Consider the following 27,033-nt stretch of genomic DNA (forward strand, 5'->3'; position numbering starts at 1 on the left):
CAGAGTAGGTCTGTGACGTTTTTAACTCTCATTTATATACTTTATATCCACATTCATGGGAGAGTTTCCATGTGTTTAACAAGTTTGTGTATCTGGAACTCTATGGAAACTGCTGAATGACTTGATCTGCTACTTTTCATCCTATAAAGAACAGAACAGTCTTTCCTCCCCACTCCTCAGTCTGCTTTTAGTTGGAAATCTTTGACTTTAATAGAAGTTGCACATCTGTATTGTCTTGCAAAACTAACTGCTTTATATATAAATCATTTTTGCATGGGCAGACACACAGATTTCCCACCATTAAATTTGCAACTTGAGCAATAATAATTACATGTATTTTTTTTCTTTCTCTTTCTTTGTCTTCCTTCCTTCCTTCTTGCTCACTCTCTTCATCTCTCTTTCTATGCATCTTTCTATTTATCTATCTAATCTCTCACCTCATGTTGTTAAGCACATCTGGAATCTGGGAATAACATTTAAAGAAAAGTTCCAAATGTAAGCTGTGATATAGTTCACTGAAAAAAAGAAAAAATAAAAAAGAAGAGCTGCATGAGGTAAGAAGGTTTTTTTTTTTTTTTTTTTTTTTTTTTTTTTTGTGAAGTGGTATCACACTGTTCTGTTAAGAGTTGGGAAGAAGCTTAGTTCTGGAGTAGGATCCACACTTACTCTTCAAGCCATCAATTATAACACTGAGATATAGAAAACAGAATTTCTGTTGTACTACCCAAGAAAAACTCTGAGCAACTGATTCTAATATTTTTAACTCTTTTATTTACTACATATGAATGCACTTGAGAGAGCTGAACAAGAGTGGAATTGATTGACAAAGCTATTCTGCAAGAGATTCTCAGGTATTTTTCAGCTGATCCTGAATATCTGTTCAGAATGTTTTTATTCTCCATGGAATATATTCTCCAGTACAGGAAGAAAATGAATCGTTTAAAAAGCTTGCATTCATGAGCAAAGTAGAAGTTTATGAATGAAGTTTCTTTTGCACTAAAGAAAATCTACACATATTCTGTTACCTTAGCAGAGCTACTGCGGAATGAATTTATTTCATCACAACTGTATCAGTCATGTCTCATCAGCAGAAAAAAGGTATGGCTGCTTTTTCTGCTTCTGTTCACTTTACTGTATCTTTCATGGTAAAGAACTGAAAAGAAATCAAAGGTAAAGAAATGAAAAAGATTTCATTTTTTAATGCTAAATTCCTAGGTTTAATTAGCAAATTTCTTTAAAATTAACATTGTTGATATTTTTTATGAGATATGGAAGGGTTAAAATTCATGTGCAATGAAAACATCTTACATTTCAGGAGAGCAGGGAAGAAGTGTTTTTGTAAAGGGCTGAACTGCAGTGGGCCTGACAATTGAGAAGCTCATATCTGAGTATGTAATGTCTCATAGTGCATTCAGGTAAGCTGCTCATTTCTGGCTAGGGAAATATGAGGATGGCACTTCCAAGTGACATGCTTCCATTAAAAATTCCCCAAAATGAATAAATTGCCACTACTGCAGAGCATAAAACTCTGTAGGATGCCTATCAAAAGTAGAAAATTGTGTGCTTTTGCAGTTTTACAGTGAAAGTCTACTAGAGAATTGTTAGGAAAAAAATGGTAGGAGGCAGAAGCATTTGGCCATCTCAACTTTTTAAAATTGGGATTTTGGAAGCAGTACTTTGAATTTGCCTTAAAGAATAGGGTAAGTTTTACACCAAGGCTGGAACAAATAATTCATCCTGTTCAAGCTGCAAGAACAAGTATAGTGTGAAAATATGAAAGAAACCCTTTGGGAACAAACAGTTGTCTGAATAGGTTCCACTGTAATACTTGCATGTAAGTTTTCAGACTTACTGAAGCATAGCTAGTCATGTACAGGCAAGAAAGAGAAGAGAATATTGAATTTTGGATATGTATTGCCATTTTTTGGACTCTATGTGAGGCTATTGAAATCAAATAGGATTCAGAGTGGGACTGAGTTGCTGTGTAGAGTGTCTGCCTATAGTATCAGCTATGGAGGAAGAAGATTATGAAAGTGTTTTGGTTTTTTTCCAATACTGGGAATAAAGGATAAGAGGCAAACTGATATCTGATAGAGAAATAAATCTAAGGCTTGGCAATCATTTCAGTGCTGTCTGAGGAGTGTGTGTGTGTGTGTGTGTGTGTGTCTTCACAAAAGTGAAGAGCTATCATCATTGTGTTCAGCAAATATCTTTGAAGATAGCTATAGACTGTACTGGATAGGGAGGGAAAAGTTTAGACAGCTTAACGTGAGATGACTCAGTGCTGCAGGTTGGTGCAAGTTGGGATAAAATATGAACTAACTTGAGTGGATGGAGGAAGTGTCATGGAAAAGGAAAAAACTTCCATTCTTGTTTTGTTTTTTCTTATCCACCTTCATGGTTACAGTTAATTATTATAACTTCTACAATTGCTGTTATCATAGAAGGGTACAGCTACAAAGTATCCTGTGATAGCTAGGACCCACATAATTTGGTGTAGGAGAAAAATATCATGAAGTAGTGAAATTCCATGAGAATTTTTAACTAGGAATCTTGAAAAGAAAGTCTAAAAGATCTGTGTGCACAAATCAAAGTTAAACTCCTTTGAGCCAAAAGCTACTGCCAGCATTTTTTGTAAAACTCTTTGTCACAGTGCAACTCTGTGGGTGCCTATGAAAAACCCACTTTTGGAAAGGGAACAAGACTGTCTGTGCATCCAGGTAAGTGACAGAGGTAAACAGTTAGTGGAAATGCCGTGTTTCAGGTAAAGAATAGATGAAGGTTCATCTTGAAATTATCAGGCCTGAGAGTGCAGGTTTATTTCCTCTAATATTAAGTACTCAGTCAAATCTGCTAGGCGAAGCTGATTTTACTTCTGTCTTTATCACTGGAGTTTGGAGCAGATTTTTTTAGAGCTCATCTCTTTAAGATGAGAACTGTTCTTGAGAAATGTCTATGTCTTTCCACTTATTACAGAGGGACACTAGGACATCTGTGCTGAACTTGGATAACCCAAATATGTAAAATATGCTCCCATTTTGTCTCAGAACAGTTAATTTCCTTGAACATGTAGTTTCAATTTCTTTGCAATATGTGGAGGGTAGAAAGCCAGACCGTTCAAAAGAAGGTTCTTACCAGTTTCATAGTGAGAAGTGAAGCAACCATTTAGTAAGCAGGGAGAAAAGTCTTGGATAAAATCTTTCCATGGCCAGGATTTTGTGAAGTACTGTGCCGTATATAACTTTGGAGGTGGCAATCAAAAGCTTAAATTTGGAAGGGGAATGAACCTTAAAGTAAAATCATGTAAGTGTATAAGAAAAGCTCAAGACTTTAAGAACCAAATGGGTGTGTTTCTGAGGGTTGCACACATCAGATGTGGGCTGAAGATGAAGCTGAGTCCAGTACTATTTCCCTGTAAAGTTTAAGTGATGATTTGGGCCATTGTTTTAATTTGAGTTTTGGGATGGAACCTCTACATTTGGGTATTTTGTGGACTGACATGTGAGCACTTATCTTCTAATATTCTAAGAAACTTATCTTTTAATTTACATATCACTTAGATTTAAGCAGCACTGAAATGTCAAATGTTGTTAGGACTGTATTAATGTCCTTCCCTGAGGCCCCTGATCTCTGAAATTCATTAATGAAAAATATTTCTGAGTATCTGTATCTTCCAACAGTTATTTTTCTTTGTGTTTTGGCAATCTGCTTTTTTGATGTTCAGAAAGTATCTGTATGCCTAGATTATTGCTCAAAGGGAAACAATCAAATCTTGTACAGGAACAGGTAAAAGCTTAGTGTTTTCCAGAAGTACCTGCCTTCCATTTATTTCCAAATGGCTTCCAAAATCAGGAAAAAGGTGGAGTTTATCTCACCTCAATAGTTAGGGTGAGTGAGACTTTGTCTACCTGTGTGATTGGATATGACACAATCCTAACACAGAAAAAGCAGCAATTTGCTACAGCATGTTTGGGATGTTGTCAGTGTCCTCATGGAGCAGCTACCTCTGGATTTTAAGCCAGACCTGACCCTATAGTTGCCAGTTGAATTAGATACCAGTAGAAATTGAGCTCATTAAAGCTTTTGTTGCAAATATCGTTGTGCTTAGTTCTCCCTGCAAATCGTAGTTCACATTTGGGAAAGGAAATAAACTGACTGCAATACCACTTTTTTGTTTCCTAGTGAAGAAATGTCTTGCAAATATTTTTATATTTGGTAGTACAAACATAGATAAGATGAAGTGGATAGAAAAACACTTTTTGATGAAAGAAATTAGTTTGCAATCTAAATTGGAAAGGAAAGAAAGGGAGACATACAGATGTTTTAAGAAGAAACGTGCTATTATTACTTTTTATAGCTAGAGGATTTGTATCTGATGGATTGAGGGAGTTCTCTTTAGTCAAGTTATGGGTCACATTTGGTAATAATCTATGGATATCATCATTTAATACTCCTAATTGGGTTTGGCTAAGTTCTCCTGTAGAAGAGGAAGAGTTAAGAGGGCAATTATATTCCTATGGAGGTTTTTTTGTAAAGCACTTCCTGTCTGTGTGTATACAAGAAACATGGGGAAATTAACATTTGGCCAGGGAACAAGAATTGCTGTAATGCCAAGTAAGTGAGAAGTAAAGTATTTCATAGATAAAACTTAACAAGCTAACTTTTATTTCTAAGGTTCAGCTTTTAATATCAACCCAGTTTTACTAATTCACTTCCATGTGTTATCTTTAAAGCATTTAATTTGTTTGGAGGCTCACAAAAACTTGTCTCTGTTCTGGGGAGTACCCATAAGAATGAAACATCTTTCAGCACTGATTTTTCTTATCCCCTGTGCTGTGGCCTTCCCAAATCTACTGTCTTACAAGGGTCATGGGTGCGAAATAACTCAGACAAATCTTTTTTCTTTAATTCTTTTGAAGTTCATATATTGACACAATAGTACCCTGGAAATTTTGCATATTAAATGCAGTCCTCTTTTTTATATCCATGTTTCATTGGAAATATCTCAAATGGAAAAAAAAATGTAAAACTTACAACTTGTTTGCTTTTATAGCCCCCAAATATATACTAATGTGGCTAGCAGAGTATTTTGTTACAATGTTTGTGATAATATTTCTGGCTTAAGATGTGGTTTAGCATATTTTTAATCAAGAAAAGGAAACTTTTGAGGATACAATCACCAACATAACAAGAACATTTTGCTTCATATAGTCTCCTAACATTTTGCAAAGGCAATATTAAATTCTGCTTTTCTGTGGTGACTGGGAATCTGTCAAATTCTTCCAATAAAGGTTTATGTAAAGAGGCTTACCACAGTGTAACCGGTAGTGGCTATGGAAAGTTCACTTTTGGTGGAGGAACTCACCTGTCTGTGCTTCCAACTAAGTTTTCAGGTAAAAGTAGTGGTCTCAAAACAGACCTTAGTATTTCAGCACATCCCAGATGTGGTGAAAGTCCATCTAAGGTAACTCTTGGTTGTCCAAATGACATAGCCCATAAAATATGTATCTAAATATGCCTTTGTGTGTATGTGTGTTAGGATAGGCAGAACTTTTTCATTACAGTACAGTTCTGAGACTGCCTGGGTGCTTTTAAACTAGAAATTCTTAGATTCAAACTTCAGAGTTGATTTTTGTAGAGGAATATCTGACAGTGTAACTGCAGCAGGAAGAAAGCAAATAGTTGGACAGGGGACAATATTAGTTGTGAAGCCAAGTAAGTGTTGTCTAGTTAATTACACCCTTTCACATTTTTACCTATTTCTCTTCATACTCTTCATGATGTGAAGAACTCTCTGGCTTTCAGGATAAAGAAAAACTGCTGGGGGAGAGAAATTGATAGTTGAAAGTAAATTGTAAGTCAAAAACTCAAAGGTACTACTGGGTTTATTCTAAGAAGTGTGAAATCAAAAGTCCTAAAGAATTCTTCTGGAAGCTGGACAAAGGTCAGGAGGCCTAAATTCAGTAGGATAATGTGATCAAATATACTGAAGGATATTGAAATACAGTTTGAAGGGTCAATTTCACTTGTTCTGAGCTAAAACAAAAAATGCTTGGGGTTTTCCAAAACTCTTTGTGGAGTGTACCCAGATGAAGTTACTGGTGCATAATATGTAGGGTGTATTGTAGGGATAAGGTGTCATTTTTATTCTACAGTGAGGACGTCAAATACTGCAGGAATCTTGTGTTCAGTTTTCCTGCCCTTATTATGCTGGGGTCAGACTAAATAATTATAATAGGTTCTGATTTGTGATCAGAATGGTATTTCTGATGGATTTGGCCTTAGATTCATAAGGGTGAAGTCAGGGGTCTGCTGAATTCTGTCACAAGCCTGTCCCTTTTCCAGAAAGGTATTAAATACTGGGGGTGTGGGGGAGAAGGGGAAAGCTAGGAATGAAAAGTAAAATGTAAAAAGTGATGAGAGAAAAATCAAGGTTTTCTTAGTGGGCGTCACAGTGTGTATAGACTGTGCAAACTGTGTATAGGCTTGACTTGATCCAGATTCCATGTAAAACACAGTGAGTGCTTTATGTCCTGATGTGGTGAGAGAAAGAGTCCCATGTGGGGTTGCATTCACGCATCTCTAAAAATCTTACAAAAACAAGTTATCCACTTAAATATGTTTTAACACACATAATTTATGCATATGAATAATTAAAACATGCATATCCATCACAGAAATGCATATGGGACATGGTTAATTGTTTGACTGCAAGGGCAAATACTCTAACCTATTTTGCAAAATCTTTTATACTTAAATTTGTGTAAAGGATCTGAGCTCTTTGTGGGGGACAAAGAAAGCAAACTTGCAGCAAGAAGGTAAAAAATTTCCTGTCCAGGTAGCTTCTAGAATGGAAACATTTCTGTCTAGATTTTCCTCACTGGGGTGGGTAAGTCTGGGACGGGGGTATCTGGGTTCATTCCTATCCAGAAATCATCACAAATCAGATGTTTCATGCAGAACCACAGAGTAAGAAAGGTTTTTGCAAAGGAAGTAAATGATGTGTGAATTCAGGAATTAGCCATAACAAGCTGCAGTTTCTCAAAGGAATGAGGCTCATTGTTAAACCAAGTAAGTGCATGATCTGAAACAAAAATCTTGAGAATGACTGAAGAATCTGAAACTTGAAATTGTCACTACAGAATGAGCCTGGTGGAGGCATCATGTTCCATATCTATTGCTCTTAGGGATGAAATGAATGTATGACTGGAACACTTAATGTAAAGACAGCAGCAAGAAAATGTCTGTTTTTTGCAAGGACTGACAGTGTTAGAATCTGGAGAGAAGCTCTTGTTTGAGAGGGGAATCCTTACAATAATTCCTAGAGAGTTTTAGAGGTGGAGAGGACCTTAAACTGTTTTTCCAGGACTTCCCTTGCATTTGTTTTTTTTTCTTTGGTTTCTTTCTTATATAGTTCTGGTCTGTCAGGTTGGACCAGCTTAGCTGCCTGGTCTCTTTAAAATATCTCATGAGACCATAAGGGGAGGAGTTTTATCTGGTAGCTGAATTAGAAACAGCTATGTTAATTGCTTTAAAAAAGTGGTGGAAATTACAAACATCTCCAGACTTGTCTAGCAGTATATGTTTTTTAAAGGCTGTGGATTTTCTGCCACAGTCTTCTGGCAAAAAAATTTTGTATGAAGGCTTGCAACTGTGGGAATGCTGGGTCATCTTGAGCACTCACTTTTGGAAAAGGCACAGAAATAATTGTGCAGCCAGGTATTCTTAATACAATTATATGTTTCTCACTACAAATGCAATTCTCTTATACTCCTGATTATGGTAAAAAGTAGTCTCCTTAAAAGAATTGCAAAGGGCATCAAATGAGTTATACCAAAAGAGTGGTTCATCAGATTTTCCACTGATATGGGATGAGTGACTATAGCTCTAATGTTTCAAAGATACTTCAATACCTACTTTCTGTAAATCACCTAATAAGCTCCCTGCATTTAGATGGAACAACTGTGCATCCACAGTGTCTTTTTTTTCCCCCCCTCTCTCCAAACACCGCTGATGTTTTGTATTGTTTGAAACCTCATTTTCCAAGGGTCCAAAGCCCTTGGGTTCTCTGGAAACAGTGTAGTTCCCCTGGGTATTCTTGGTGCTACTCTGGCAGGGCTTGCTACAGGCACTGGTTCTGTCCATCCCCCTGGATAAATATGTGAGAAGTTCTGACCCTTTGTGTTCCAGGGAGGGCCAGCACATTGGCCCCTTGGCAAGAGCCTAGCAAGTCACTGGAACTGGGGGGAAGTGCTGCTAGTTTTTGCTGGCTCCTAGATCACTGTGTGAATGTTGGTGTGGGCAAGCTGACGTTTGGCCAGGGGATCGTTTTAACTGTGAGACCAGGTGAGTAGTGTGGCACAGCTGGGAGAAAGTGTGACTGGTCATCAGCCAAAGATATAAAGCACCCGCGTGGAGCAGGCACTAAGTCCTTTGGTTGGTAGGCATCCTCAGTCTCTGATGATTCAGCTGGTGGACAGCTTTCTCCGAGATGTTTTTTCTGAGCTGCAGTCTTGGCACTGGTGTAGGAAAGAGCTGAAGGCAGATGATGCAGCATGCTTAGACGTGAAGGGGTAAGCAGGAGCTCCTCAGGGGTGAAACAATTTTATTGGGGCCCAGCTGACCTGGGACAGTTGGGCACTGTTCCTCTCCCTCTGTGGATGAATCCCAGTAGCAGCCCAGAGGGCAGCTGCGTCTGTGCTCAGTGAGGTTTTGACAGGGAGTGTTGCACCATGTGCAGGACACAGGAAGAAAGGTTGTCTTTGGGACTGGAACGAGATTTTTCAGTGCAACCCCTGCTCCATTCTGCTGGGGAAAAGGGACTTAAAGGAGCCTGAAGGACAGAATGCACTGCTGACTTCAAGGGTAGGGCTGCAGGCAGTTTTATATACCATCCCATGCACATCTAGTGTTTTCTCTCTCCCTCTGAAAGAAGCTTGTTTGGGGGGGGGGGGGAGAGGGATTTAGGTGTGTCACCACTTACTCTAAAGGCTGTTGTGATGCTCAGAGATGCAAATGGTAATTTCAAAAGCTTGGGAGTCCCCAACCCAATTCTTTGCAAAGCCAGGGACCTCTTAACACAAGTATGCAATTCCCGTGACAAAGGCAAGGCTGAGATTCTGCTGTCCTCCTCCTTATGACATTCGGTATTCTGCTGAGTTAGGCTGAAGAGTGGTGGAAGACTGCATACACTGTGTCCAAGCATGCCTTTGAATGCAGCTGCTGGCTGAGACTATTTAGAAGTCTGCCAGGAATTCTTGCGGTGGGCGTCTGTTTTGCCAGTCCTGCAAATTAATCCACTGTCCTTTAGAGACTGGAAGGCTCTTCTCGCATGTTCCAGGTCCCTAAAACACCTTTGGTGTTGTATTTAATGATGTTTAGATTTTAGAGAGCAAACCTAAACCTCTGAGGTCAGTTTGTTTGTTTGAAATGGGCCCCTCTGCCTTGCTGAGAAGCTCCTCTGTCAGCTGCGCTAGAAGGCTTCCTTGTTACGGGGGATGAGACACTTTGTGTAATGGCTTTTGTTGCTTGCTGTGAGTACCGGCGGGTACAGGCACACCCCTTGGAGCTGGAACAAAGCTGACAGTAAACCCTTGTGAGTACTGTAAAAGCCATTTTTTACCCGCATAGGGCAATGTAAAAAGTATCGGTAACAGTAATGTGAGAGAGCGAATGTTAGGAAGTCTTCCTCCCAGCATGCTAGTAAAGACACAAAGCTCTGAATAAAACCCCCTAGGTATTTTGGATATGTAATGGAAAAATGATTAAAGAGGGACCTGAGGAATTAGGGTCATTTCTAAGATAGAAATTCAAAGATATTTGTCTATTTTAGGCAAGAGAGAAATCTGTGGAAATATTTATAGATGTTAGCACCTTCTCTCAGAAACAGATACATTGCTGACAGTATTATCTCATGCCTCTTGCTTGTTGCTTGCCTTCCAAGATGCACCAGGCTGAATGAAGAGGCACATTTTGCAGAGACCTCTCACACAGTGCTAGTTCTGGCAGATAGAAAAACTCACATGGGGGAGTGGAACCAAAGTTCTCATTACCCTAGGTGAGCGGTCTCTTTTCTGAGTCCAGATGGAGTAGATACAGATGAGACTAGAATCTAACTTTAAAAAATAACAGTGGAAGTTGCTCTGTAGAGCAATTTGGGTGGTTTTACTTTCCCCCAGAAAGTGGAAGTCTTTCTCTTTACCACTGTGCCCTAAAAATGGGTCTATCTTGGGGAATGGAACCAGGCTAGAAGTGAAACAAAGGAAGTGACGTACAAGAACAAAGGTGTGAAAAAAATGTAATAATCTTTATTGAGCAGGGAAAGTATGGTTTTGTCAAGGATGGATGTGGGAAGGGAATTGATTTATGGATCATCCTTGTGGTATTAATAATACTACAGAGTGGGGAGGAGGAAGAATAACTGATGGACATAGAGGTAAGACACAGTGCACTGCAAGCGTGTGGGTGCAGAAATGGAAAGAATCTAAGGATAAGTGCTTATAATCCTTGCTACTGGTTCAAAGCCTGTTGAGGAGCCAAACTGGGGGTGGATGCACAACTGTAAATGAACTACACTATCATTCATTGTATAGAAATCTATCTATCTTGGATTTAGTAGAAGGCATGACACACATGAAGCAAACACGGTAGTCTGTGAAACATGGGAGAACAATCTGGTTCAAGATAATGCCACTTTTTCCAAGGCACTTCCTTGCAATTCACAGATCTGGCAGAGAAGCTGAGCCAGGTATAGTATAGTGAAGCAGCCAGGGCAGTGGAGAAGTTATTTAGAATGATTGAAGTTGATAGGATTGTATAAAATAGATTTTTGTTATGGCAAGCAACACAGGATGCCTATGAAGACCTACCAAATTACCTTTGTGCATACAACCTGGCTTGCAGAAAAAGTGAATGAGATTTCTGAGATATGGGGCTTTGAGTCACACAGTGGAAAAATCCAATCCACTTACTTAAAATCATAATAAAGTAAATATTTGCTAAGTCAATAGCAAAATGTAGTTCAGATATAGGTTACTGCCTGAAAGTAGTCTCTTTGTTACTATAGTATCTGATGGATATCATAGAAGATGGTCTTCAGTGCAATTATTTAAATTTCATAAACTGTGGAGCTTTAAGTCTGGCAGCTGTTATAGATACATGCAACTTATTTTCCCACTGTGAATAGTTTCACACTTGCAACATTTTGAAGTAAGTTTTGTGTCATGGTGTTTTGTATGGAAATCTTAATAAACTCACATTTGGAGTAGGAGCCAAGCTTTTCTTTATCCAGATATGTGAACTTTCCAAGTTAGGAAAATAGAGAGTTTGAAAAAAACTCACTAAAAACACTTTAGTCTATTTCTCCCTTTCATTCAGAATAAAATTATGCGTAAGAAATTTGTTCCCTAACTGTAATCAAGTAGAGATTTCCTGGTAGCTGCTGAGATTTGGGGATATAAAATAAAATAATACTAAAGCTAATCAAAAAATAAAGGAGGCAGTTTTTAAAGGAGGTCCGCAAAGGAGGGTGGGCATTTTATTAAACAAGGAAAGTGGAACAAAAAGATAACACAGACTGGTTAGACTCAATGGCAACAGCTGGAAGGCTTCTGGATGCTGTCTGGGAAGTTGTATATGCATGCACAGATTGATAAGCAGGTGCTGCTAGGGTGTGGAGACAGATGAAAGAATAAACGTGACTAATTAGGTGGTGGACAATAGCTAGATAAGTGAGTGTCAGGAATGACTAAGCAGGCTGAATGTAGTTGAAGGGAGTGTTTATTTCACTATATATAGTGAGGAGGTGTCCAAAAACTTGCCTTGGTTAGATTATTCCAATAAGCATCTTGCATTCCCATGTTTATAAATCTTAATTCAGCATAGACTACTATGTGCATACCTTTTTGCAAGGCAGTATGTCACAGTGTAATACTGGGAATTATGGCAAATTTGCAATTGGAGCTGGAACCAAACTTATGGTTTCTCCAGGTATGTCTGAATCCTCAGAGGTGGCTCTTCTTGAAAGTGTCATACATTAAGAACAGGATTATAAATTTTCACCTGGTGTAAGAGCAAGTGACTTCCATGACTGCATATATATGTTTTTCCCTTCCTTACTCCTGCTGATGAACTGGTCAAAGCAGAAGTTTTGCATATGCAAGAATTTGCTTGGAAAGCCAACAGCAGGTGGGCTTCTAAATCCTTCCTAGACTAGCAAAAATCTTTGGAGAAGAGGCAAAGGGAAATGTTAAAAACCAGTACAGGCCAGCAAAATGCAGAGTGATGAGAGCTGCCTCATAAGGTTGGACTAACAGGGCCTTTCCTAGCATGTGGCTGTTAATACCTTGAGATAATGAGGCTTAATTTAAGATAATGAGACTCCTCATTCTGTGTTGATGTAAATTATGAATACATGTTTGGCTTTTGCTTTGAAGAACTTGAATAGATTGTTATAAATGGGAGATGAGTTTCTGTCATATTGTGAAGCATACTGGAAGCGCAGGATACAAGTTCATCCTTGGGAATGACACTAAGCTTGTAATCATAGCCAGTAAGTGCTCAGTACTGGAGAATCATCTGGGCCTTCAACACTCACATGAAGTTTGGAGCACATTAGAAGGGAAGCCTGAAACCATTGGAGAGCAGTGTGACAAGTTTGAAAAGCTAGGGATGGAACAGATGCTCAGGCAGAGAGGAAAGACATCAGGTTAATTTTTGAATGGCTTTTGTGAAAAGATGGAGAGGTGATCCTGATCAAAAAATAATTTTGCCTAGACAAAAAAGATAGAAAAAATAATGCTGTGGGTGTTGCTGCCACAAGGTGGTCACACAATGTCAATTTAAACAAATGTTTGCAATGTACTCGTGAAGGATAGGTTCATGGTTCATTAAACCCTCCAGCTCAAAGTCCACAAACCACCCATTGAGAGAGACTGTAGGGAACAGCAGAGCCTGCTCTCCTATGTGTGACCTGTTTCTTATATTCTTTCTCAAATAACTTATAACAAAGTTGGGTAATGCTTCCCTAGTTGCCGGGTGCCTCCTCCCAGCTTGGAGGCACCCGCACATCAAACTGCGTAATTCATAGCAAAAAAAAAAAAAAAAAAAAAAAAAAAAAAAAAAAAAAAAGATAGGCAACTCTTGCAGTTGCAAAAATGGGTAAGCAAATCCAGTAGTCCAAGAAAACTAGGCTTCCCACATCTTTCTCTCCCAGCTTTGGGAGAGAAATCAAATAATCAAATATTTTTGTGTACCTTGAAGAGTCTCTTCAAACTATGCACCATATTTTGAGGGCTGTATACTGTGTAATACCACTTAGGATAAAATTGCCTTTGGATGAGGGACCAAGCTCTTGGTTCCTGTGAGTAACTTTAATTTCCCAAGCATATGATGTATGTTTCTTTCATCCTTCCATCCCCCTCTCTCCCCACTCCCTTTCCACTGTTTTTGGAAATATCTGAAAAAAATAAGAACTCTTCTTTTGCCTGAAACCCTTTGGGAAAGGAAAGAAAGAAAGTTAGATCCTGAGACAACAACACAGAGAAATGCATACCAAGGAGTGTGCTTTCTACTTACAGGCTAAATGGCAGACTTGCTCTGGGGTCACCCTTGACTAATTCAGCTGGCAAATTCAAGTGAATAGAATAACGGAGTTTGTACTAAACCACTCACCATGAGGTGAGCTATGAAGTAACAGTAGATAAACTAATTTTGGGGAGGGGAATCTGGCTAACAGTAAGACCAAGTAAGTGAGGAATGATGGTGAAGAACAGAATTTATTATGCAGGTGACTTTCTGGAAGCAATGAGATAAATATCACAGAATCACAGAAGGGACCTCTGGAGATCATCTGATCCAAATCCTCTGCTCAAGCAGGGTCAGCTAGAGCAGATTGCCCAGAACCATGTCCAGTTGTGTTTTGATGGAGGGGAAATATTAAGGAAGAGCTGTGTGAGAGCTGATGACAAATGGAATGTTTGAAAGACATAATACAGCATACTGTTTGATAAAAGGAATGTAAAAAAAAAAAAAAAGTTAGATAGAAGAAAAGCCCTAGATAGACAGATCTATCTAATTATGGATCTAAACAGAATTTCCTTTCATTGAGTATTTCATAGTTGAAAGCCTCATCCAAAGACCTCTGAATATTGTAGAGGCCTGTACCATAGTGTGACTATGGAAGTAGTTACAAACTCACATTTGTATCTGGGACAAGACTTGTGGTTTCACCAGGTAGGTTTTTCCTGAATTTTGCCTCCTTTGCAAGTTTGTTGTAAACACACACTAAGATCTGCAGCTGTCAAAATTTTAGTAGACTGTGGTTTCATTCTAACCAGGGGAATTAATTCCAAGGCAGCTGTCCAAGCAGTGTTCCTTGAGGCAAGTGAAAGTAGACTTTTGCTTTTGAGGTTCTTCAGTCAGTTGTATTCCTGTAATAAGCTAAAACAAAACCCCACTCTTGCTTCTCTCTCAAGTAAGTTGTGTATTTGTTCTATCCTAAGGGTAAACACATGTCACTACCCTTGACCTCAGGCAAAGTCATGGATGATATAAGTCAGCTGAAGATGCATTGAAGTACAAGAACAGCTGTAATGTTTAGAAAACATCTATTTATGGTGACTATCACCACTTTAGTCTTGCAGCAGAATCCCACAAAGGAAGAGTATACCCATAACTTTTCCTAATATTAGTGTTAGAATAGGAATTGACATGCTTTTTAGCCAGAGTAGTCTGATCTATACATACTATATTGTGCACAAATGCTGTAAGTGGGTTCTGTACATGACTAGGACTTGAATCCTGATTTGCCATGCTGTCACAGCTACACAACCACATGTACTTCAGCTAGCACATATATGAGTAAGTGGGGATTCATGAATCCTGAAGTTTGAAGGCTCAGATGCCTCCGTAATTACCCACAAATCTCTGAGAGCTAGGTAAGGTTGCATTGTGCAATGGAAGCCTTGAAGAACATAACTGTAACCAAGTCAAAGGGGTTCTTGTAAAGTTTTCCCAGGTTGTATGAATTATGGGGTTGGAGAATACAAGCTCATGTTAGGAAAATAAAATTTCCTGATGGTCAAGCAAGGTCGGTAATAAATGAAGAAATGTTTAAGGGAAAACACAGACTGGAAGGCAGTGATCCTAATAGTGCATTTAATAGGAATTTTAGGTGATGTTACGGAGGAAAAAATGCAAAAATTTCTCTAGTGTTGCCCCAAAAGGCGCAATATGCAATTGTAACCAGTGAATGAACATTACTTCGTTTGAACTCCCTGTTCCTGACCCTGCTTATTTTCTGGTATATTTCTTTAGTAATTTGAGAGTCACTTAAGTCAGTGTGTTTCCTCAATGTTCCTTCCTGGAACATCTGTCGATCTGGTTGTCAGGGTGACTTTTTTTGGAGATTGACATCAGTGTGCTGCCACGGGTTCATGTAACTCACATTTGGAGCTGGGACCCAGTTTATTGTTACCCCAGCTGAGTTTGATCTTTCTGTACTACATCAACACCAGGATCGGTAATCACTTGAACTCTGAGTGGGTGGACTAAAGACTTTCATGGAAGCAGATTCCCAACTTTTTAGGCTTTTCTTCACAAAAATCATTTGTAATAGTCTTAGCATACAAGGACTGTGACAGTGATCCACAGCAGAAAAGACAGCTAGACAAGATGGTCAGATTTCTGATGGGTTTCTCTTGATAAAGAGTTTATACAAAGTTTAATAGTCGCAACATGTTGCAGTCATGCATAGCATACTACAAACATTTCACACACTGCTGAATGCTACAAAACAAATCTAAGACTTTTATAGAGCTTTAGGCCATTAAAGTTTCCAGACTTCACGTTTGCATCTTTAAATGATAATTATGAAATGTCTGTGGGTTATTTTGGCTAGTGGTTCAAAGAATGGATTTTCCATCTCTCAGCCTAAGAGAAAATATGGGGTTTTTTTGGTTTTAAAATCCAAAGGTGAAGTGCCCTTCCATACTTGTGTAAGTTGATATTACAATGTGAACAGTCAGGGACTAGAAAAGCTGAATTTGGAAGGGGATTCAAACTTATAGTGATCCCTGGTAAGTCTCTTTCCTTCCCTCAGTTGTATTTTGAAACACTTTAGAAACCTTTCAGGGAAGAATCTGAATACTGGTCTAAAGTTAATTTTTCATTGAAAGGAAGCAGAAAGGCCTCTCCAAACTTTGCCTTTTGATTGGAAGTAAAAGGAAAATGTGACCCTAGAAGCAAACTAGTGGAACATTGTCTTTTTTTGAAAACTAATAGCATTAAACCTACTTCAGCAAGGATCAGAAACTGAAAAGAGGAAATGAATTTTCAAATAACTTTGTGTTTTATCCTTTGGTAGACAGCTTTCCAACATATTTGGAATGAGGAGCTATTGGAATATACAACAATGCATAGGCATATTCAATATGGTTAGGTAGGAAGTTATTGCAAAGGCCTTTTTCTGAGGCAAAAAATTGGAAGGTACAAAAAACTCATGTTTGGAAGACAGACTAGATTTAAAGTCAGCCTAAGTGAGTAAGATCTGGAGGGCAGGCTGTGAAGAGGGGAGCAGTGTCCTCTGACTTGTGTTTCCAAATAGGTCTATCTTCATGAAGAATGAACATAAACTCTGGATGAGGAGGGAGGAAAGAAGGCTGAAAGAAAATGAATTCAGGATTATTTCTCTACAGGATTCTAGTGAAGATGAAGCAGGAATCCTGGGGATACTAGGAAAGGAGACAACATCAACAATTTCATAGGTTAATGACCATGACATATCATTGACCTTAGCCATTGCTGAGGCTTGTCAGACAGTAAAAATGTGTGTGCAATAGTTATGAAAAGCAAAATATTAGCCTCGGCAAGACTATCTTCATTATACAGACACCAGTGTCTGCATTTTTGCCTTAGGCTGAGGGGAGAAGTTTCGGAGACACCTTGGGGTTCATGTTTAAGTCATAGTTTCGTACTACATCAAGAAGAAATTTCCCATATGACTTAGACGATGGTATTTTCAATGATTTAAACTGGGGTGTGTGGGATGCTACAACTAGAAGACTAATTTTTGGAAATGGCACAAGGCTACCTGTAATGCCAAGTAAATTGTTGAATTAAAAGTAACCGTTAAATAGACTCAGAACAGGAAAGGATATGATTTTGGTGCAGAACAGGCATCTACATCTGAGCCAGTTCTACAAATGTAAGATTGAAAGTTCCTCTGATGCTTTCATATAACATAAGAATGATCTTTTATCACCTGCTTTTAGACAGGTATTTTGGACTGATTCTTTTGGGTACTTTTTGTTCTTTCTCATTAAAGAAATGAGAACAACTTTGCTGATACTTAATGAATAATTAATCTTTAATTCAGAAAGTTTCTTTTTTTTCTGAATTGAAATTATCTGTTTTTTTTTTTTTTTTTTTTTTTTTTTCTGGAAAGTAAATCTCTGTCATATAAAATTGGAAACTGGTTCTGGCAACTGAAGCCCAGTCTGGTTTTGGAAAAAAAGAAAGAAAAAAAAAGCCATGCAAAAAGTATTTTGTGAAAATGATAGAGGTTAGCAGAGGAAGCTAATGAGAAGCCACTCCAAGTTATGTTGTTGTTGTTGTTGTTTCCAAAGGCAATTGGGATAAGCCATATAATTGCATCCCATTCACATGTGAGCTTTAAAGACTGGATTAGATAAGTAGAATTGCTCCTTCTGATCCCCCCAAAACTTTCCTTGGCATCTTCAAAAGGAGCAGTACAGGAGATGATAGTAAATCTCTTTCACAGTTTAGATAATGCATGCATAAATCTACACATGAACACAATAGGATATTGCTTCCAACTAAGAAATTTGGGAAACTTCATCCCAACTTTTTCTTAGTGGGAACTCATGTGTAAGGCCAAGATTCATACTGCTTGGTGTTAGAGAACAATTTAGTCCATTGAACACTTGATTTCTCTTAGGATGATGGATATATATATATAATAATTTATATATAAAATATATATTAAATATAAATATAAATATTTAATATAAATATTAAATGTTAAGATATTAACCCAACTTAGGTTTTGCCTCAGGGAGAAATCTTCCCTTTCAAAGGTTTGTGAGTAACATCTTGGGTGGTTTTGGTAATATGACATCCCTGAGTGTAATTTCAGAGGCAAGGGCAAATTCATTTTTGGGAGGAGGACCAGAATTATGACTGAACCCAGCAAGTTAAGCCACACATTTGCTTGTGCAAGGACTGAATCTTGTCCCAGAAACTCTATTCTTTGGATAACTTTGCTGGGGCTGGACTAGGACATAGCATCTTTTATCTGAATGTCTTCAGATCTGGTGCATTGAGAGTCTAAGGTGGGAATAAAGTACTTAAATATGGACTTCTAGTGCTGCTGTAGACATCTAAGCATCCATGCAGGGCTGGCAGATATTACACAGGACCTGCAGGGGACTTTTTGGAACCTCCATTGGAGGTCAGGCAGCAAACATCATTAGATGTGAATGTTCAGTCATTGGAATTACTCCTTCAGGGTCAAGATTAACCTATAAGTGTGTGTTGGGGCACATCTTTTCTCTGAGCTGGGAGTAACTCCAGGTTGACTATAGCTTGTGGAATATTGGATGGCTTTGGCTGAGGAAAGATATGGAAGATAAAGTTATATCCCCTTGATTCCAGGTTGACCAGAGATTGAGAAATTTTGCTTTGGAGGTAATGGAGACTGAGATGGATCAATACATAGTCCAAGTTGTGTGTTAAGCCAGTTTAAGATTTCTACTGCATCTGGTTGGGGGGGGGGGGGGGGGGGCGGGGAAAGGTCCAGGTCTTGATCTGATGTTGAAACAGGCTTCTGTTGCTCTCTCCCTGAAATCACTCTCTGAAGTTGGCTTTTTCTGTAGACTAGTCAGGAATAGCATTCAAATATCTCCTCTTCTTCCACCTGGAAGATGCCCTTCAGTAAGGATGAAATTAGGCAGGTGGATGGCTCAGAGCATCACTGAGTGTCTACTCAAACTTTCCTGTAAATTAAGAAGATCATAGATATCAATGCAGCAACTCCAACACACCCACCAATTCCTTTAGACAGACTAACAGGAAACATGGGTCACAGCACTGTTGTTATAACAGTTGATATTTATTGAGACCATGCTCTGCAAATTTTCATAGAAATGTGAAAATCTGCAAAGGAGCTTATCAGAAAACAGCCTTTGGTGTTGAAACAAAGCCAGCAGTCACCCTGAGCAAGAATGAGAAATGAGTATGTTGAAAAGCAGCTGTTGATGAAGCTGCCTGTAAAAACAGACCTTTATTTGTATCTGCTCAAGATAAAAGCATTGAACAGTTTGAAAGGGAACAAAACACCTTAATTTGGAGAAAGGTGGACATGTAGCTGAGCATTCACTGTAAGAGGGAAGTCAAGTAGCTCTGTCAATTCATCCTCTTCTCTTTAGTATCCATAATTAACTAACAATGACATCTTCTGGTTCGTTTGTATTTTATACAGGGATCCACTATCCAGCTTTTTATCTGTTCTTGTCTTCCTCTCCCCAACAAATTACCACAGAATTCCAAAATAATAACTGGAGTGAGGGTGGAGCGGAGTGGGAGGAAGTCAGAGTATACAACATTACACCAAATTCTGCATAGTCAGGGAAGTGGCAGCCTCATGAGGTTTTTCAAAGCCAGGGCAAAACTGGGATAGATGAACTGTAATTCAGGAGGAAGGCCAGAAAAAGGATCATTTGGCTTTGTAGATAATGCCATTTTGAACTGGCACCAGTAAATAATGGATATTTCTGTAAGGTGATGACAGTTGGTAATTAAATAGATGAGAAACATTTCCCTCAGTGATGGAACTAAGGACTTATGCTTCAATAAGATTTTGACAGTTTCTAAAAGCCAAGATTTTTATACAAACTTTCTCAGTGCGAAGAACGGAAAGCTTCTTAGTCTGGGAGCTGAACCACCTTTGCTGTTTCTATAATAATACTGATCAGCTTCGCGTGTGGGCAGGGCCTAAGAAAACATTAATCTAAGCTCTGAAACCTACACAGTAATCCTTTGTAAGTTTATAGGTGTGAACCAAAGCTCAGGCTCAAACCTGTGATTGAGAAGTGCAACTGAAAAATGCAGCCAGGGATTGCTCAGAGCCTCAAATATACATGTTGGCTGCACTATGTCTTTAATCATGTTTTATTTATTTACCATTAGAGTATTGCAATACAGATAACATTTTATCATTGTGCATGAACAAAACTTTGGGAAAACACCTTCCTGAAGAATCAGAAGATTTTGAGAGTTGGACAAGAAGAAATGCATGCCTGGGGTACATGTTTACCAAATCGAATGTGCAAAAAAGTTTAACCACAGGTAGTATTTTGATAAGTGTGGAAAATCCTAGTCTAACTGACTTGCAAGCAGAATTTGAACCCAGAAAACAGATATCAAAACCACATGTGTTAGATTTGCAGCCTTTAGTAACAAAACCCCTCTTTTGCAGGGCAAAATTTAGCAGTCTCCTTCCCCCCCCCCCCCGCCCAGCCCTGCCACACATACTACGCTCTAAGGTGTCAGAATATAGTGAAAGCTTTATTTGTTTAATCTTTCTTTCCCCGAAAGGAAGCATGTGTTGCTACTTTGTAATCGTTTTCCTTGCTTTTTCCTGTAAGAACACAGTTAGCTAGACTGGTAGTAAATGTGGACATCTCTAAGACTTCGTACTCAATCTACTGTCCTTCAATATTGGAGGAAGTGGGAATTTGAATGTCAATGATGGATTTAATAACACATTTGTGGAACAGAGAAAGGCAAGAGTGATGTCAGTGTTCTTCAGTAGCCCCATGCTGCTCAGTCCTTTCTAGATACATGATTTCTCAAGTCAGTGAAGCAAGAGTGCTCTCTCTGCCTGTGTCATCTAGGACCCTAAATTCTTTCAGGTCAAGAGCCAATAAGAATCCCAGGTTGCATGGTAGAGGTGAATGATATGCTACAGAGAGGAATGAAGAAGTCACATATGGGCATCTAGTATTTGGATGCTTGACTAAGTGTCATTTGAGATGCTCTAGGGATTCTGCCTCACCATCACCTGTGGCTCCAGCACAAATTTTTGCTGATCCACTGTGAAAGCCTTTGTTCTCTAAAAGTGTCTTAGCACAAGATGCCTATGATCAGGCAACTTCCCACTGAGATCATGGAGTAACCTCCATACTTCAAGTGTCTGTAAATTAAGATTGAAGGAACTACAACTGTGAACTGTCATCTCTCTCTTCTCTTCTCCCCTTCCAGATGTTACTCCATCTCCTTCAGTCTACAGGCTGACCTCTAAAGATGATGAAAGTTTGGAAATGTGCCTTATCACAGATTACTCCCCTGAAAGGCTTGCACCTAATATGAATGCAGGGAAGACAGATGCTGTTGTGGAGGTGCTAACATCTGAGAACAAACAGGAAGCAAGCTACTTGTCAACCTACTGGGCCAAGAAAAATGAAATGCAGTGCAGCACAAAGCACAAGGGATTTAGAGAGCTGGAAGGCAAGGATCCTGAAAGTGGTAATGTCATTGTGATATGTGTGCATGGGGCTAGGGATGATCTGGTCTCTGTGCGATTAGTATGAGCAAGACTTGAGCAAGTCCCACAAGCTCTGCAGGCAATCCTGAACTATGTTCCCTCATGGAGGAGGAACGGTGTCCTGTTGCTTCTAAAAGGTTTTCTTTTACCCTCTTCCTCAGTGGAAACAAGACTAAGGATCAGTAGACTGGTACAGTCACAGGAGAGAGATCTCAAAATCACACTGTGGAGGATATAAAACTTGAATTGGCTTTGTTTGATGCAATGCTAGTGCTTGATTAGATCTTATCATAGGCTTGCCCAGAAAATAGCAGAAATGAGTGTTTATGGGAAGCGGTAATGGCCGGAGACTCTAACCCAACCCGTCTAAGTAGAGACGTCTTTATGAACTTCTGACAAAGTTTGTTACTAATACTAATTAACTTTGTTGTTACTATCTGCAGGTGCCAGCACTGTTTGTGTAACAGGGGTGTCTCAACACTTCAGGACAGGTACGAACAAAGCATTTTAAGTGTAAAGCTTGGCCTGCTTAGACCTCAGCCTTCCTATTTTGGCTAATGTTCTCTTGCCCTGCCTGTTTGCAGAATTCCTGTTGCAGCAAAAGGAGCAGACTGAATTTCCAAATGAGTAGCACAGGATTTAAACATCAAGTCTGGAAGTCATTTGGTTTAATGTGGACTTCCAGATCTGAGCTGGCCATTTTATGTGACCACTGTAGTCAATGGACATATATTCTAGCTAGGTCTTACCAAATAACCATTCCCTACCCTATAAGCTTCTGTAAAATGATTTCAGCTACAGATTTAAGACAGCTTTAGTGAATGTCTGTATTTCAGACTTCAAAGGAGCTGTTTTTATTTTCAGGTGCATAAACACCTAATGAACCAAAAGATAAGCAGGTGGTTTCTACTGTGTGTGCTCAGAAGCAATGTTGCAATAAAGACGAGGTGTATCTGAGCAAGCTCTAATTCAGCTTATTGTGGCTATTTGCATATATTAGCAGGTGCTGAAGCCCAAGCAATTGCAGTTCCTGCTAGTTCAAAGCAGCTGGGCCTGCCTAAGTATTAGCCCTGTCTGCAGACTAGCTGTACTTCTGCAAACCTGAGGCCTTGCTGAAAAGAAACCACACAGCCAAATATTTCCAAAATACCACTTCAGAAAAACACTCATCACTAAACTTCACTGACTCAACCAATCATTTCAGAGGGAGATTTTCAAAGCTATACATAAAGTTGTTGGTTTTTTTTTTTTTTTTTTTTTTTGGTACTGACTCTCCACTTCCCAAATACAGATCAATGTATGTTGGGGTGAAAATAGTTTTGTAATGTAGACAAACATAACATCCAAACAGACTTTGTTTTCTGAACAAAATTTGCATTGCTTTCCCCCTGTCCCTCTTAAAGAAATATATGGGGAAATGGAGGAGGGACTCTTCCAGCAACCTGGTTTCACAGCACACTGCTTTTAGCAATAGCTAGATGATTGGCATACTTTCCTATTGGAAAATCAAATAGTTATTGGATGAAAATATGGCCTTTGAGACATGAATGGGAAGAAAAGAAAGTGTTCCACTGAGACAGTCCTGCTCACTGTCTCTTTACCTATTCTAATAGCTAATTCTATCATACAGAGTGGAATAGCTTCATTAAAAAGCACTATTAAGTCTGCCTGGAAGTTAGAAAGTCTCTGTTCTCTGGTGACTTTCATTCTCTATTTCTTTTACAGATGAGAAGCTGAACCTGCTGTCATTCTCACAACTGGGCCTGAAAATAATTTTAATGAAAGGAATAATTTTTAATGTACTGATGACAACACTTCTGTGGAAAAAAAAAGTGAGTGTTCATGTAGGGCAGTAAAGCCTCTGACAGAAAATGTTTGGATCAATGCATTAGCTATGAGTGAGCCTCCTCTCTGTAATAGCTGTTTATGCAGTCTGTCCATGGACCATTTATCTACCATTAATTCAGTCTCTCCACTCCTTTGCAGATCTTTACTTGGCTATGTAATTCTTTTCCCCACCTCCAACTGTATTTCTATTTATCCTTCTTTATCTGCATGCAAATTTAACTTTTTTTTATTTCTAGGTATATATCTGTCCTATTTCTACTTCCTCCCTTGTCTGCCCCCATCCATCAGATTCATTCCCCGATCAGTCTCCAGCCAGGAAAGTTTGATGCTCATTGGCTTTAAGACCTCACACCTAATATGTTAGTTTTGGCCCAGTGTCCTGTTCTCCTCTTTCTATTGCCTAGACACATCCAGTCTATGATTATTTAGCTATGACTGTAACCCAAATCATGGTTTAACAAAATGTTACTTTTTGTTTCAGGAATGAAAGTAACCAGACAGCACAGACGTGAAATACCAAAAAAGTCTGCTGAGGTAGCTTTGCAGGAGCATCATGTGCAAGAAGTAACAAATGAATTTCTGTTGCAACAGATATCACTTGCTGTTTCTGTATATCATGCCAGCCATTATATGCTAAGTTGCTTTATTTGTACTATTACAAAGCTACTCAAAAATAAGCTTAAACTCTCAGAATTCTGCTCTCCCACATACCCGAATCATTTAGCATGGCAATTTTTCATGAAGCACAGATAGCTATTAATTATAGATTGTCAAACATCCCTGCTACTTGCATTAAAATGACCTGTACAATTTCTGCTTGGGGGAATGTTGTTGAAAGCTGCAAACTAAATATCTCCTGAGTGTAAATATTTCATATTTTGACAGCTTTCATGTATGCATACCTTAGGGTGGACACTTCCTGCCCTGCTCTGCCATCCCCATCTCAGTTGCAACTGAAAAACTGAAAAACAAAGGAAGTCTCATTCAGCGTGCTGTGCATTGTGCCTTGCTGTCTTTTGCTAGATCAGAGCAGGGTATCTTTTTTTTTTTTTTTTTTTTTTTTTTTTTTTTTTTTTTTTTTACTAAGAGATATGCTGCTAGATCTCCCAGAAGTCCTGAACTTTGTGAAATTCTCGCTTCATTATCATAGAAAAAAAAGTGCTCTTTAATATTTTTTTAATCTGTTCTTCCTTAACATTTCCAGAATTTCTACCAGCTTAATATTTTGCTTTGTGTTTACTACAAATACAGACTACTTTTGTTCTTGTTTAGGTCTAATAACCTTAGATTTCCTAGTAAGTTTTTTTTAACCATTACATAAAACAATACTGAAATATTTACCTCTTCATGTGTGTGCGCGCGCGTGTGTGTGTGCTCTGTAGAAATAATGCATTCATGTGAAATTTGCATGCTGCTAAGTCTTGAATTGTACTGCCAATCACTCTGATGTACTGACATTTCTTCAAGCCTTTGGCAGCTGTTAAACAATTCTTATCAATTTTATTAAACTTGCTTGTCTTTTGTATATTTCATTTGAGGAACTTGTTTTACCCTTCAGATGAGCTTTAGAAGTGATCTTGGCCTTTGAGATGAAGAAGGGAAGGGGTATCAGGAGGGACAGAATATAACTTTTTCTTCAATCTGACTTGTCCACAGGGCACCGTTTGTGATGACTGGCTTGCTCCACTGTGGGGGAATGGCTACAAACTTTTTCTCCCTAAGTCAGACATGCTTTCTGACTGGATGCAGTGGCGGGGAGGATAGCTTGGCTGGCTTGGAGGGAGGGAGAACGGAGGAAAGCATGTCTCCCCCAGGAGTGGAACCAGTGCTAAGTGAAAGAAAGGATGAAACATGCCTTGATCACACTGAGAGGAAGAGATCCAGGTTCTTAAAGGCAGATGTCTAGTGCTGTGGGGGATATAGTAGCCTGTCGTGTCCTGCCTCTAACTGTCCCCCACTCACAAGCTTCACTGGGGTACAAGGTGCCTGGTTTGTATTAATAATACCAAATTGACTGGCCTGTGTCTCAAGCTTCAGCCTGTCATTGGGAAAATGAGAAAGGCATTTTCTCCTTTTGCGATAACTGTTTCTATCTTCTTCTGAAGTATCAGAGACTTCCATGGAGGGAGAGATGAGAAGGGTGTTCTGAGGGAAACATACTCTCTCAGCAAGACTCAAACCTCATTTGTACCTTCATGCCAGTGCCCAAAATAAGTGGCAGGGAACAACTCATCAGACTGGTAGGGATGTTTCTCTTTCACAGGCTATTTCTCACCCTTCTGAATTCACAGCCATTGCAAGGGTCTCTGATTTTGGAAAGGCTCATGCTTCAAATGCTTTTAATCAAAATCCCTGGTGCTTCATGTGGAAGGGTTTCTCTGTGCACAGCTATTGCAGTGCATGCCAAGATCCCTATCATAAGATATGAGTCCACAGTGCTGAACAGCAAAACATCAAAATCTCCCTGATCTTGTATCATGCTGTTGCCACCTGACCACTGAATAGGTGGCCTGTCACAGAGTGACAGAGAGTTACTGTCCCATTCTGCTCAGGAACAATTTCGAATTTTCCAGAGAGTTACTGTCCCGTTATGCTCAGGAACAATTTCGAATTTTCCAGATATACTGCTCTCATTAGCTTAGCACAGACTATTTGGATTAGTTTAGCACAGATACTGAGGGATTCATTCTCCTACCCCTTTCTTGGCAGAACAGCCAGTCTCATTTTTCCCTAGCCATAGAAAGCCCATGGGTATTTAAACTCCTCGATTCAAGTTAGCAGATGCTCTTGAAGCTTCAACTTTTTCGTCATTAGGGCTGCTGTATCACAAAGAAAGAGAGCTCGATGCAGCTGTCTAGACCATTTTTGAGTTACAAGGCACTATCAGTCCCACTTTCACACATTCCCAACTGATTAACCTTGCTTTAAAAACTTCAGGGATGTGCAAGAGCAGTTTCCACACTCCCTTACCTTTTGCAACATCTTTTTAATTATTATCCATGCTAAATCTTTCGTGTTGTACTTCAAACCCACTCCTGGCTGCAGAGCCAAGGAGGACTGTTTGCTGCCTGCCTCTGTTTACATGTCTCAATCTTTTTTCCTCCAGGGTAAATGCCCCCAACTGTAAGATTGGTTGAGTGAGGGGATGAGCACATACAGGAAGTTAAATGTGTTGATAGAAATGAGTTAGCATGTGATCTGCAAGACACAGAATTTGTAGGTCTAGTTTGAAGATACTTTCAGATATTGGGGTTTCGATCTGTCACCAACTTCATCTGTGACCCCATTGTCCCTTTGTGCTTTCTTGTTTATTTCAAAAGAGAGAAAAACCGCAGTGGAAAATAAGGGCAGGAAAAAATAAAGTAGGACAGGAAGTAGAATGGGGCTCATGGCGCAGGCGGTAAAGGGAAAAGTATGCATAACAAGTTCCATGATGACACAACCGAGATCTGGGTCATCTTGTTACCCTAAGCCTTATCGCAGAAACCGCTTCCTCCGGAAAGTGGTGCACAAAAATACAAGGTAGAGGGAGGAGGGCTGGTATGACACGTGGCAGGGAGGCAGAAAAGCATGTGGGAGAAGAGAGTAGACATTAGACCACAAGCCAAAGTGGAACAGGGCTA

At 39.2% G+C, this 27,033-nt stretch overlaps 1 pseudogene; it reads left to right on the forward strand.

The window, feature by feature from the left end:
* Positions 1 to 24,935, forward strand: part of LOC112995092 (T cell receptor alpha chain MC.7.G5-like) — a 222,677-nt pseudogene extending 197,742 nt beyond the window's left edge.
* The last annotated feature ends 2,098 nt before the right edge of the window (positions 24,936 to 27,033 follow it).

Source organism: Dromaius novaehollandiae, chromosome 14 (genome assembly GCF_036370855.1).
Source record: "Dromaius novaehollandiae isolate bDroNov1 chromosome 14, bDroNov1.hap1, whole genome shotgun sequence".
NCBI lineage: Eukaryota > Metazoa > Chordata > Aves > Casuariiformes > Dromaiidae > Dromaius > Dromaius novaehollandiae.